This window comes from Lepisma saccharinum, chromosome 1, assembly GCF_977018435.1.
Source record: "Lepisma saccharinum chromosome 1, izLepSacc3.1, whole genome shotgun sequence".
Classification (NCBI taxonomy): Eukaryota; Metazoa; Arthropoda; class Insecta; order Zygentoma; family Lepismatidae; genus Lepisma; species Lepisma saccharinum.
Genome location: NC_139229.1, coordinates 169,394,619 through 169,408,116, shown reverse-complemented (window position 1 = coordinate 169,408,116; position 13,498 = coordinate 169,394,619). Strand labels below are relative to the sequence as shown.

At 37.4% G+C, this 13,498-nt stretch overlaps 1 protein-coding gene across 1 annotated transcript in view; it reads left to right on the top strand.

Annotated features, from left to right (window-relative positions):
* LOC146003881 (homeobox protein engrailed-2a-like) overlaps nucleotides 1-12,278 on the top strand; it is a 63,759-nt gene extending 51,481 nt beyond the window's left edge. Inside the window, exons 3-4 of the mRNA XM_083142343.1 lie at nucleotides 303-531; nucleotides 11,687-12,278. The gene's annotated coding sequence lies outside the window, so the exon portion shown is untranslated. The remainder of the gene's footprint in view (nucleotides 1-302; nucleotides 532-11,686) is intronic.
* The last annotated feature ends 1,220 nt before the right edge of the window (nucleotides 12,279-13,498 follow it).

Below are 13,498 nucleotides of genomic sequence, written 5' to 3'. Positions count from 1 at the left end.
CTTTAGTTTAAGAAAAACTTATCCAATTACTTTGGCATGCACTGATACGTATTTTCCTCTGTAGTCATTTACGAATTTTGGACACAGTTCGTCCAGTTAGTTTCCTCTTAATCTAGTTATTTGGTCTGTCAACATCTGTACATGAAAATTCATCTATACGAAAAAAAAAGAAAATGCTATTTGGATTCTTGTTATTTCAGGTTTAAATTGCTATGTTGACGAATAAGTACGTATTATTGCAGACGAAGTATCGAAGTTTCTTCTTGTATCACAATCATTATGTTTTTTCTTGCCTTTTGCAGGTCCGTTCCTTGTATTTCACCGTAGAGTCACTTCCAACAGTGTCGTAGGCTGTTCATACCGTCTGTATGTGAGTGTGTACCGCCCTCGTGACGTAAGCACAGAATATTGGACCCGCTGTATCGTCGTTCTCTTTTCATTTTCTTTCCACATTGGATTTCTGTGATAGTACAACTCAACGACCACCTGTGTTTCGACGAGCTCACCAGACGAAAGGGCGCAGAAAGAGAGGTGAGCGATTTGCAAAGCATTTTAGTAAAATTAGCTATCTTTATTATATATGTGGATGGGACATCGAAGAACTAAGTTTTCTATCCTGCGACTACACGATGCAGATTGACGGTTGCCCCCTGTAGAATAACAATAGCGATAATATGCTTTTGAAACAACATAAAGTTTATTTTTATTTTTAATATTTTCTTTTAAAGTTTTCAAAGAAGTCTTTAAATTCTAGAGTTGTGTCCTTTTCTCGAATGCTTATACAATTTGCCAAAAGCATACTATGCTTTCCAACAGAAAAAGTAACAACGGTGTACCTTTGCCGTATGGTTGAATACTTACAGGATAGAAAACTTAGTTTCGCTATGGCCTACAGAGTCAACCTTAACAAGTAAAACGTTGCTAAGAAAAGTTGTTCGCCTTATGTCCTCTGATCCTTCTTCTCTGTCGCCTTGTAATCAAAGGGTCCTGGTTTCAATTGTTCGGTGGAGGCACATTGCACAATGGTTCAGATCCAATTTTAAAACTATTGGTCAAGTCCCAATAGGGCTACGTGAGCATAAAATTGAGTTAAAAACAAACTTTTGGTATCCTACTGAAAGTTTGTGAGTGTTGTTCGGTAACATCTTTTGTGTGTAACAATATCTTGCATCATAGCCCTGTTTATAAGAAGCTGAAAATATGCTGTGCTTTTGCACAGAATAAAATAAGTTTTCTCAATCATCATTACCAGGTTTGCCGATATTCAGAGAATATTTTGAAGGTGTGAATCTTTATGCAAATTAAATCTATGTTACAAAGCATTTTTGTTTCATGAGAAGGAGAAGTTAGTAATACACTGAGAGCACAGCAATAACTACTTTGAAGCTCTTTACCCAAGGCTAATTTTTTAATGGTGTGTAATTTATACAGCCTGATATCCGTTCACTTATTTTCACGATTATATAAACTCGCACGAAGAAATTAAAGAACGATTTCACGAAAGGAAATAGAAAGTAAGCGAATAATAACGTTACAACTTGTGCAAGTAAAATAACCAACTAAAATATTTTTAAATCGCATGGCTGTGCTGTAGAATGTGACGAGTAGTAATGTGTTCATGATTTTCCCAAACTTCTATTAGATCAAAACCTGATTATAAGTTGATGGTGAGTGAAATATATCCTTTGTAGTTGCTAGTGTATATACGGTACCGTCTCACTGGCGACCACACTTCCAAAGCTATCCTTTATTCTCATCGTTACAATATGACAAAAGTAACAGGAAAGATATGTAAGAATAAGAACAATACAAAATTGTAATGTTCAATCCGAATCAATCTTTGGAATTAGGTAAAATATTTATGAAAATATTATAATGTGGATTGCGTAAATAAGTCTAGCCAAAAGCAACGTAGAATCGGTTTCGACACTACTTGACTAAAATTAAATCCGTTGAGGCGTTGTGTTTACAATTAAGTTTTTTTTTTTTGTAAATTAAACTTATTTCTCAAATAGTATATGTAGACAGTATATTCTGAAGCTGCAGCTTCTAAAGTGATTACACAGGCATTCGTTACCATACCAAATAGTTACAAAAATATTGAGAGAGCCAGTGAAGAAACTACTATTGAAATATACACGTACGTTTACTTGACATTCCATTGTAGAATTTCAGGAATTATATAATTTTATAAAATGAACTTAGAGTGTATGCATTATATATTTAATATTGTATTTTCATATTACTGCACTACAGAATAATAACAAAGATAAATTATTTTGTATGCTTTTACATTAGTTAACATTAGGCCAAGCTATATCATTGTTATAGTAATGTAAAAAGAAAAATACTATGCCCAATTTACATATACATATTTTGTGCGCTGGCAACATATGATTTGTAATGTGTATGCACTCATGCCCCTCAGTGGTATTTTCAGTGTCAAAAGTTCTCGAATCAAGTCAAATTGCCACAGAAATTCTAGGCCTACATGTACATATGGGTAAAAATATTTTTTCGTGCAAACTACAGAGCATGTCATTGCGTAGCTAGTTATTATATTAGCAGTTTACGTAACCTGAGGGAATCAACTTATATCATAATTTTATGTCAACGGAACAGTAACGGGAAAAGATTCTGCTTCAGAAGTCCTCTACAAGAGGGCTCTAGTTTTAGAACAACTCCATTAGATTTTTACGATGTTAAAAAAATCTACGTTCAACAGAAGAAAAAAGTTGTTTTTCTGTAATTATTAGAACTGGACAGGTTTGAAATCTTGTCTCGACACCTGGTACAGATAAGATAATGACGTTTTGCACATTATACAAGCACGTGGTGGAGTTTAGACATCTGATTGCTACTGTAAAAGCAATAATGGCTAGTGTCTGTAACCACTGGATGGTTGAAATGAAGAATAAGACTACAATGCAGTCGACAATTTTTCTCCAGCTAGACATGCGTGTGATTTTAATTACACGCGTGCCATGCGCGGATATCCACATACACACGGTCGTTTGGGCTGACGTTTACGATGCTCTTTTTTTATTACTAAGCTCAGCCACCAATTGATATAACCAGTTTGTCGCCTAATTTTTTTTTATCTGTTTCTTTTTAATATTCGCGGTGCTGTTACGACGGAAGAACAGCCCGTAATGGGGATTCCGTGTGTTTCTTTTCGATAATGATCGCAGAAAAAATTAAAATCTGCAATAAAGGCTTCCTCAATGACTTTTAACTTCCGTTTGATTGTTGTAGCTCTCGAACCTTGCTTTCGGGTTTGCTAGAAGACTCTAACTTTGGAAATAATTTTAAAGAACACTATGATAACGAGTGGTGTGTTAGGTTTTCTTTTCTGAATATATATTTTTTAAAACCTGCATCAATTATCATTTAATGCTTCTCAAACTTGGAAAAAATATCCTATATTGTCCTTTGGATCTTTTGGGGGACTCAAGCCGGACGCCATAGACCAGAGCATCCAGCCTGCAGATTCTTGCGATTAATATTTTGATGCTTCATTTAGCTTGTGAAATGTACATGAAGTTTAGAAAACAACATGGTTTATATACTCGCGCGTGTGTCAGTGATTTATCAATAAAACCACAAATATTCACCAACACACTTTTCCCCCCACAAATGGCCAATTTATGGTCATTTTGGTACCAAATTTACCCATTGAGAGCCAAGACCTGCAGAGTTTCTGCATCGTTGCTGGCACTTCTAGCTATTGTTATCTGACTTCTTTGCAAGCAGCTCCTCAATCGTCCTTACGATGTTGGGTCAATTCCCATCGGCGGTTAGTACGCATCAAAGGTGAGAACGCTAACAATTTGGATCTGTGTTTACACTTATGGTCACTAAAATCCTTTTAACCCCTCAACTTTCCGCATAAAAATTCAAGATAAATTCTTATCCCCTAGTTTATATGAATGTGGATATGCATTATTATGTTTGTTGCAGTTGTGGATATTTATTTCTTGGCGTTGCTTTAAATACGTCTCTGTGGCATGACCACTTTATCTTGGTCATACACGTTGCTTGAATCTGTCAAATGTTTCAATGTCTCTGTGAATTATTAATAATAAATAATATTATGATGCTCTTGAGCCACTTGGGGTTAATCGCGACGACGAAGATGCATGATGATTGGATGAAATTACTAAAGGAACACTCACAAAGAATAACCCAGGCCAGGACTCGAACGCGGATCGTTCGGTGGCAAGACCGTAAGTCGACTACAAGCCGCTCGGTCAGCGAGGCATCTCGTGTATCGTTCCTGTGTCATTTTATAAATCAATGCTGTTAGAAAAAAATCGTTTACTGGGTAATTATCAGTTTTAATTTTTGCATTTCTTTATTGCGACATGCTAAATTACAGGCTTTTCAGCCTTGAATGTGGCAGCCGATATGCACACCAAATTTTCCTCAAGAGGTTTGTTGATTTTTGAATCCAAATAGGTCTGCTAAGCAAAGCATCTACACATGCATTAAACACAGTCCGACTCAGAATTATGTTCCATTGCAGGCTGTTTGTCAGTTTGTCATTGTTTACAAAGCACTTCAAACGCCAGATCGGTCTTTTCTTGAGTTGCTTGACTTGTGTGCAAATAAGAACATTTGTCGCGTTGCACTGCTTCCTGGTCCTGTTTTAATAATACCTTTCCGAGCACAAGTAAGCAGCGGCTGTGGGGAAATCTATCCTTCACGTTCCACTCCTGCGTGTTGTTTCTGTGAACATTTATTTTGATCGAGAATCTCTACACTTTGGGAGTCGTGATCTGCGTTAATGAGGGCTAATTGCTCTTATCCTGTGAACGCTACTGACGGCACATCACAGCATAATAACTCATGTTGTACAAAATTCAGGGCTTAATTGCTGGCCGAGTAGAGTTGTTCTTGCGAGCAGTGGGAAAATTATAGGGATTTGATCAGGCAGTTTCATGCGAATTGTGCAGAGGTTTTCTTGATTTTTGCCATCGATAAGCACGCCTGTCGAGATATTTGTGAACTTAACGCTCAAACGTTGTGAACAAATGTCTTCATTTTTCATTAACCGGGTGCCTTCATTTCCTGTCATGGGAAAGCGACTGTTTACTTCCATATACGCGTTGTTACAAACTCTCAATGAACGCTTTGTTTGTCGAAAACGGATTCGTTGTTTTGCAAGTAATGTAGTACACCCAAGAGCAAAAGAAATGGAAAGCAAATAGTCCATCACCATTTTCCTCAAGCCTGTTTTCCAAACTGTGATGATTATGAAATCAAATAAAAATGTCAATAAGCCGAGAACGTCTGCCTCGCATCAACAGAATTCCATCATTTAAAACTACACAGTATCTACGTAGAATAGAAAGGAACGAAAATAGCCATGTACAATTTGCCTACTATTAATTATCTCTGCCGTTGGCTGTACAGCCCCGATCCGCCACTGGGGCACAAAGTGTAATTTTACTTTGTTGCACGCGAAGCGTTGGCGCACAAGTGAACTTGTCAATGAAATGTGAAACACCAATGTTGCAACATGCAGATGTTAAACACCTGAATACATAGTTGAAAATATTGTAGCAACAATTTACTAGACTTTGAGTTTCCGCCAAGGCTGTAGCGACCTAAAAAAAAAATGCAATCGGTTGAATCGCTACATGAGGCGTGAGAACAGAGCTGCCAACCATAGTTGGTTTTGGAATTTGTGACGGTATGCTGATAGCGTGTATGTACTGTTCGACCAGTACATGCACACCGTAACATTCAGATCAGTAATTCACTTGTGTATTCAGTTCTTATTATCGCTCTATTTTTTTGTGTTTGTGATTTGTGACAATAAACCCTCTCGAAGTGAAACAAAGAAAATTTTCGATTTGTACCTGCAGCCGTCACTCCTATTTTACCACTGAACTCTTCCAGTTAGCGCTTGCGTCGATCGTCGCGACGAACATAAACGAATTGTAGAGGAATTTAGAATTTCTGGAACGATTCCCTACGTCTTATGTAACACATTGTAATATATTTTCAGTTTAGAACTTCTAATAAAACCTTCGAGGCCCAACTATGCATTGTTTGTACAGATTACTATAGTTTCTGCCAGTTTACAGGTTATTAATTGTCTTTAAATGTATTACCAATTCGCTAGTCGGTTTTTACTCTCCGATGTTCAAATGTTCGTTCATTAAGCATGCGCAAAGGATTAAGAACAACTAGCGCCATCTCGATGTAGCGTTCATAAGATATTTGGTTTCTGTCATAGGCTTACTTGGACTTTTTAGGAAGATAGGGGTGCGAAGGCAAAACTTTTTTTTTCAGTGAGGGAAACATTTTTCCACAGAGGGCAAGGACTATATACTTCGAAATTGTGGCAATGCTTTATTTTGAACAATTTGGAAAGGGAATAACATATTATTATACTTTCCAGCGTTAAAAAGCGCAATGAACCAATAAAAAGCACAACCCGTATTCCGTGAGAGTTTGAGTTTCTTGTTTTGAGTCCACTTTATGCACATATTGGCTAACCGGACTGGACCTATAGTTCAAAGTGGGATCCGGAGTCCGGACGACGTTACCACTACGCCAACGGGGAGGCCCGTGTCCCGGGGGGGGGGGGGGGTGCAGGGCAAGTGCTTCCGCACTTATACATACAAACTATTGTTTCTACATTTAAACCAATCGTGATGTATATATAAAAAAAATGTCAAGAAATGTGGAATTACTTTCAATTTTCTTCGAAGTTTATAAAGCCACTCGGTGATCGAGAGGGTGAAATAGTCGACTTTCGATTTCGACACCGAAGTTCCCGGGTTCGCGTCTCAGCATGGGCATGTGTGTGTGTGTTCTTTGTGAGTACCCATTCATCTTTATCATAGCTCATCCTCAGCGTCGCGATTAGCCAAAAGTGGGAGAAATGCGACGCTGAGTAACAAAATTACAAATACAAGCGAAGTTTATAAGTTCAGATTATGTACAGTTACAAGTAGTTAACAGTTTGCCTACGAATGCAAGGGGAGAAAGATGTTACGAGCAGTCTTGAACTAGAAACAACAAGGATTATTTGTTTTTGAAGCGAGGCGATTTCTTTCGGAGGAGAGAGAGAGAGAGAGAAAGAGAGAGCTGTATCTGGTCTCAGGGATCCACGTTTTCCCCCATTGGTTTATTTGAAAGTCAAGTTGCGGTCGGAATTAAACGCAGCGTTATCGTTGTCGCCAGGTTTGAATCTACGGTCCAATCAAGTGGAAGTGGACGTTGACAGATGAAGATCTACAGCCGCAGCGGACGGGCTCGGTGCTCCTGTTTGCCTAATCAGAGCAACAAATCAGCATTGCATAGGAGGCGCAGACGATCTGACAGAGCGCCGAACTTTATCAATGTCTGCTGCGAGCTGTATTGCGGAAGAGAAGGGGAAGGGCGGAATCACAATGGAGGAATGGGTGTTTTTTTTCTTTTCAATACACGTTACCTGCATTACGTCATTCACGAGCCATTACGCCAATGTAAATATTCGGCAATATCATCCGACGATTTTCAGTACTTTATCTTACGATTTTCATTATATGTTTTTCTGTGTATCAGCTTTCACTTTCAATTCATGTTTTTTCCCTGTTGTACGACACTGACGTACAGTCACCGGCAATAAAAATGGAGCACCTGGGTCCTGAAATATTCGCTATCCCTAAGGCGATAAGTGGATTTTAATAGAACATTTTCAATTGCACCACCGCCGTAGAGTTAGGCAACACACATAACGCCTTGCAGGGAAGCGAGTATTTCAGGATCTAGGTCTCCCATTTTTATTGCCGCTGACTGTACTTTCACAGCGCGTAGAGGACATCAAGATGAACAACTTTTCTTTGTAACATTCTTCTTATCAAGGCATCTTTTTAATGAGCACTCGAAAAAAACAGCGCTAGCAATGGTTGCCAGTGGCACTTATTTTTGTGTTGGGCAATGTACTAAAACATTTCGTGCGCTACTAACCGACGGTGTAAAGAAAAATAAATAAAAGTATTGTCACCGTCTGGAGGATGAAGACTGACAGCCAAAAATTACGCAATTTTCTCTGTTCTAAAATAATTAAAGAGCGTTACTTGAAGGGGTGTTGGATAACTACTGTAACGCTAGCTTTGCCAGCATAATTCTCTTTCCAGACCATACTATCACTTTTTGCATGCTATCAATACCAGCGACACCATGTGTGCTCGCTGAAGACACATTGCACATTGGTACGGAACCCACTTTAAACTGTAGGTCCAGTCCCGATTAGTTTACATGTGTATAAAGTGGACTTTTAAAAAATTAAAACTCGACTGCCATTTTCACAGGACTCGTAGCGTTGTATTGAAGATTGAAAAACAACTTCGAAAAGTTGGTCGCCTGGATGCCTTCTATACACTGTAAAATAAGTTCCACTATGGGCATTTACGGCTGTAGACCTTCATACACCTCACCTCACATTCTACACAGTTCTCGTTTTTGTCCTGCATTCTATCTTTGGAAAATCATCTCCCCTTTCCCTGTTATTCTGCCGTGATTCACTTCTCGTATGCTTATTCATATTTATCGTCATCTGCCTGCCTACGTTTACTCATGAGAATTAGATGGGATTGATAATAGAAACACTCATGCCCGAGTCAGGAGTAGAATCTGAAGTCTGCAGTGTACAGATCGGTAATCATATCTACAGAACACTTAACCAGCTTGTCCAACCAGGCAACTTAGAAGCTTTCAATTTTAGCAATTTATTTCTACTTGAATGTTCACACTCCACAGTGTGTTAAGCATGTTGCAGTTTTAGTATAAACACTTATGCAGGTGAACCAGAGGATAGGCCCAGACTTATATCATGCTGAGATGTAGGGTACAGTCAGTGGCGTACGCAAGGGAGGTGGGTTACAAGGTTTAACCCCTCCCCCTTGAGCTTTTGAAATATGGAAAATGCTGTAGAAAAAAAATTAAAATGGCTACAATCTAAGCGGCCGCAAAGTTCAATTTTGCAATTTTTTTTGCAAAAAGTCGCGCAGTGACTCTCGCGAGAATTATGAAAATTCCTTGCTTCGTCGCAGTGTGCCGACCTTATTGCAAACGTTCTTCCCGGTACTGATTTCACATCCCCTTGTGAACTCTCAAGTGATGCTGAGTCTACATCCACATCATTAAATAATGTTGAAGAAGTGCTTTGTGAATCACCAGAAGTGATAAATGTGTTGGAATGTCTATAAACTTACTTTTCAACGAAAACATAGACTCAGTGGAATTTAGCAACATGTATTCTCGCGCTTCATCATTATCCTGGGCGAGTTCCATAGGTAAAGGTAATGTAAATTCCCCCGTGCATATAGCACCGTGCCATGAAGGCACACGTAGTGGTGTGGTGGGCCCCAAAGGATCTCGAACTATTTTGCAGGTGATGTGATCAGCACCATGCTCCTGCAGCCTTCATCCCCCAGGGTTGCTCTCAGGTACCCATTGCTATGAGGCTGGGTGCGGAGACAAGGCTGGATAAATTCCAACCAATTCCGGGAATCGAACCCGGATATCCCACGAAGTTGTCAGACTAGACCAGCGCGGCTCCTTGAATAAGTTTCATATTTCGATTATTTCAATAAATTTAATATATTTGCTTGTTTTTATGGATTTTCTTCACACTTAAAATGTCTCACTTATCATATACAAATAACCGTTGACTAGACAATTATTTCGTAACAAAGAAACAAAAGAAATGTAATTTTCTTCTATTTCTTCCATAAATAGCAGCTGCATTAGTAGTAATTATTAGTAGTAATTAAACTAATTAATTAATTATTATTAATAATAATTAAAGTATAATAAAACAATGGAAATGTGAATTTGTAGAAAGTTTTCGAAATAACACCCCCCTTGATGAAATCCTGCGTACGCTACTGGACAGTGCCCATCTTCACCCCTCCCCATGCATCGTCTCTTTCCCACCCAGACGCAGCGCAAGAAAATACCCAGATTGCTTATTTGAGTATAGTCTGCCATCTCCTCCTAGAAATTGCAGATATTGACGAATTACAGGCCCATTTTAGATCAACGTAGTAATATGCATTACTGTAATATTATTGCCATGTTGATGTGTGATTGCTCATCGCTGTCGTCATATGTCTGGAGGAAAGGAGATAAACGAACGACGTCAATTAATCGCCTTGAAATGCAACAAGGAGCGGTGCGTGTTGTGGAACTAGTTCCGTCAAAACGATGTTAGCTGTTCTTCGTACCGAATCGAACATAACTCCAGCAGCCCATTGTATGCGTCTGGAATTCCAGAGTTTTCTCTCGAGAAAACGTGACGCGTATTGAATTTTTCAAGTGTTTGCCTGTCTGCATACGTAACGTTGGCTCGTAACAGGACCCTGATCAATTTTAAGATGCGAAGAAAAGGGGATGTCATCATTGAAGCATAGTTTGTGCTTGAATCTATCATTTCTCAACTCCTGCGTTTCTGTTAAATTTTTATTCTATGACGCGTCAACGAGCAAGTAGCAAGGGTATATTTGCCATCGACACAAACTGTTATTGATCACTATTTCAGCTATTGACAGCCTTCACTATCAAGACTATTTTGTAACTAATTTTAATCACTAAAGCGGATATGCAAAACATGTTCGAATCAAGGATTAAGGGACTATTTAGTTACAATTGGAAGTCCACAGAATACTTTTATTGACATATTCATAAAATTACAATGTGCATGTTATGAGAACGGAATCATATCGACTAAATTAAACTGTCTTATCCGTGAGATGTGAAAACATACTGCAATTGAGGTTATTAAATTCTATCTAATTTTGCTTCCACTATACAATATACTGGATTGTGAATAGCACACGTTAAAGTTAAACTATCCAGGAATTAAAGATATTACAATAATACTTGAAACAGAAGAATATAAAAAGTAAAACTGTCACTGCATTGGAGATATTATATTGTACAGGACTATATTGTACTGCATATATTTTGGATATTTACAATTTTGAAATATTGTGTATTATTTTTATGTAGCTTTGTACGTTATAGCCAATTAAAAAACAGAACTTCAAAGAGAGCAAGCGAAAATTATATTTGGTTTCATTTGGGAGGGTGAGAAATAAGTGTTAAATGAAACAAGTTTTATCGCAAATCTTTTCGGGAAAGTTTGTTTTTTTTTATTTTATAAAATAATAGTGATGTAAATTATTTATTTTTAATGAGCATATCTTTACATTTTCAGCCCATATTTAATCCATTTTAGATCATAAATGTAGGCCTACTTAGATACTATTTCAAATTTTACAGTCAACCTAGTATAATGAAGTACATGTTGGTATATTTACAGATTTTTTAAACCAGAAATAAAATATTATTATTATTATTATTACTTGGGTTATTTGAAGAACTTAATTTGTGTTGGTAAGGACACTCCCGTTCAGACAGAGTGCCACATTCGAAATAGTTAAAGTTCTCTTTTGGTCATGATTTAAAGCGTTTCTGCAGCCAAAATACATGCTAACATGCGTCCGTCCACCTGTAATCCTAACATGATGTGTCAACAAAGTCAGTCGTCAGAATTGGACTTCAACACTTTTATAAGCGGCAAAATGCATTTTCAGAAGAGTGTACAAAGTTAATTCCTGTATCTCAAATATTCTCCTTCGAATTTATGTAGTTGGTCTAATTTATTTCTCGCCTTTCGTTACAGGGAACTGAAAGTGCATCAGGCATGGACGAGCTTACTGCCAGATTAGCATGAAGACGATCAAGGCTCGCAAAGTGGAGAGAAGTTCAGTGTGTTACGTCATAGATCTTCATTGTTCCTGGACTTTCAAGTAGGCGCCGCCATAATTGCAGATCTGAATGAGTTTGTTTTCCTGCGTTTGGAAAAACAAAAGTTCGCACTGCATGACACGATAAGTGGAAAAGAACAAGATTTGTCTTGTTGAAAAACCAGAAGAATATCAATTATCTCCTTTTCACTTGCCAGCGTATCCATTTTTTAAATGTTGCTCGTCAGTATCACTTAATGTTTCAAGTTTAAGGCACCAGAGGACTCGACTATCGTCGACTGCGTGGAAAATGGAATATAACGTGCATGATAAGGAGAAAGAAAGTTGTGTAGTTGCATCACACATGATTTTTATTTCTCTTCGGAGACTTTTTAAGTAGAGTTATTGTACAGTTTGTACATAAAGTCGTGTGAATGAGTAAATTATTCGTATAATGTACATCCGAAAAATTAATGAAAGATCTTTAAAAATATATTTACGATAGTAATAAATCAATGTGCACATTTACGATTGTGTTTTGTTTCCTTTATTCCTTGACTTTTGTGGAGCGACAATATTACAAAATCAAGTTGCGTGAATAAATGACTCATAAATGTAATTGTGGCCGTGAAAAAATGTAAGGCTAATTCCACATTATGCACATAATCATTATCAGAGAAAACGTTAGAATGGGTACACACCAGGATAGTTTGTAATGAAAATAAATTCTCTGGAGTTAAATTAAATAAAAACACATAAAAAAGCATGTAGTTGTATTGTAATGCAATTTTCATGTTGATAAAGCAGACAAAGAGATTTCAGGTACACAAGAATTATTTTGAATGTGTGATAGTGGAAACCAGACCTAAAATTCCTCGATTCTCCAGAATTAATACGTTGGGGCGAGATTATGGATGAATTTTATTTGTGAACATAAAGAAATATTGTATGTAAATTCCGAACACCTGCAACGGAACATTCATGTTCACTGTATATTTGCATAAACACTGCAAACGTCTCGTTTGCATCTTCATTCATATCTGTTACAAAACAATCAATAATGATAATAATGTTACACAGTTCCGTGTATCAAATTATAATACATGTTTATTATCGTTCTTTCGAATACTACAAGTAAGTGCAAAATTGAACATTTGAAACAGTATTTTCCTCATACCGAAGGAATTGCTCCTAACCAGGAGTCCAAAGTCCGAATTCATATTTGTTGTGTCCATGGGGAGTGGGAAAGGGGTTCGCAGAAAAAAAATGGTTCAAAATCGAAACGTTGTGTCCTTGAACGTGATGTAATGACGTCATGTTTACGTCATAAGAACAAAGAAACGTTTTAGAGAAGAAATATGAAACGGCAGAGATTGAGGGAGAGGAAGATTTGCAATTTTCTTGTACTTTTTAAATTTAGTTCCCTGCTACTTTTGGCTAATCGCGACCATGAGGATGGGTATTGATTAGAGGGAATTGATGATGATCCACTTACAAACACCCTAACCCACGTCAGGACCCGAATCTATGATAATAATAATAATAATAATAATAATAATAATAATAATAATAATATCGTCTTTATTGAGAGGGCGTGTTTCGGCCTCGCGGGCCGTTCTTACAACAAACCCTTAAAAAAAACATATTGCAATTGACACTTTACACTTTTTGAAAATCATTGTTGCAGTAGAAAGAATAAAAGCAAAAAAATAAAAATAAAACATTCATACTTATAATGTAAACAATTA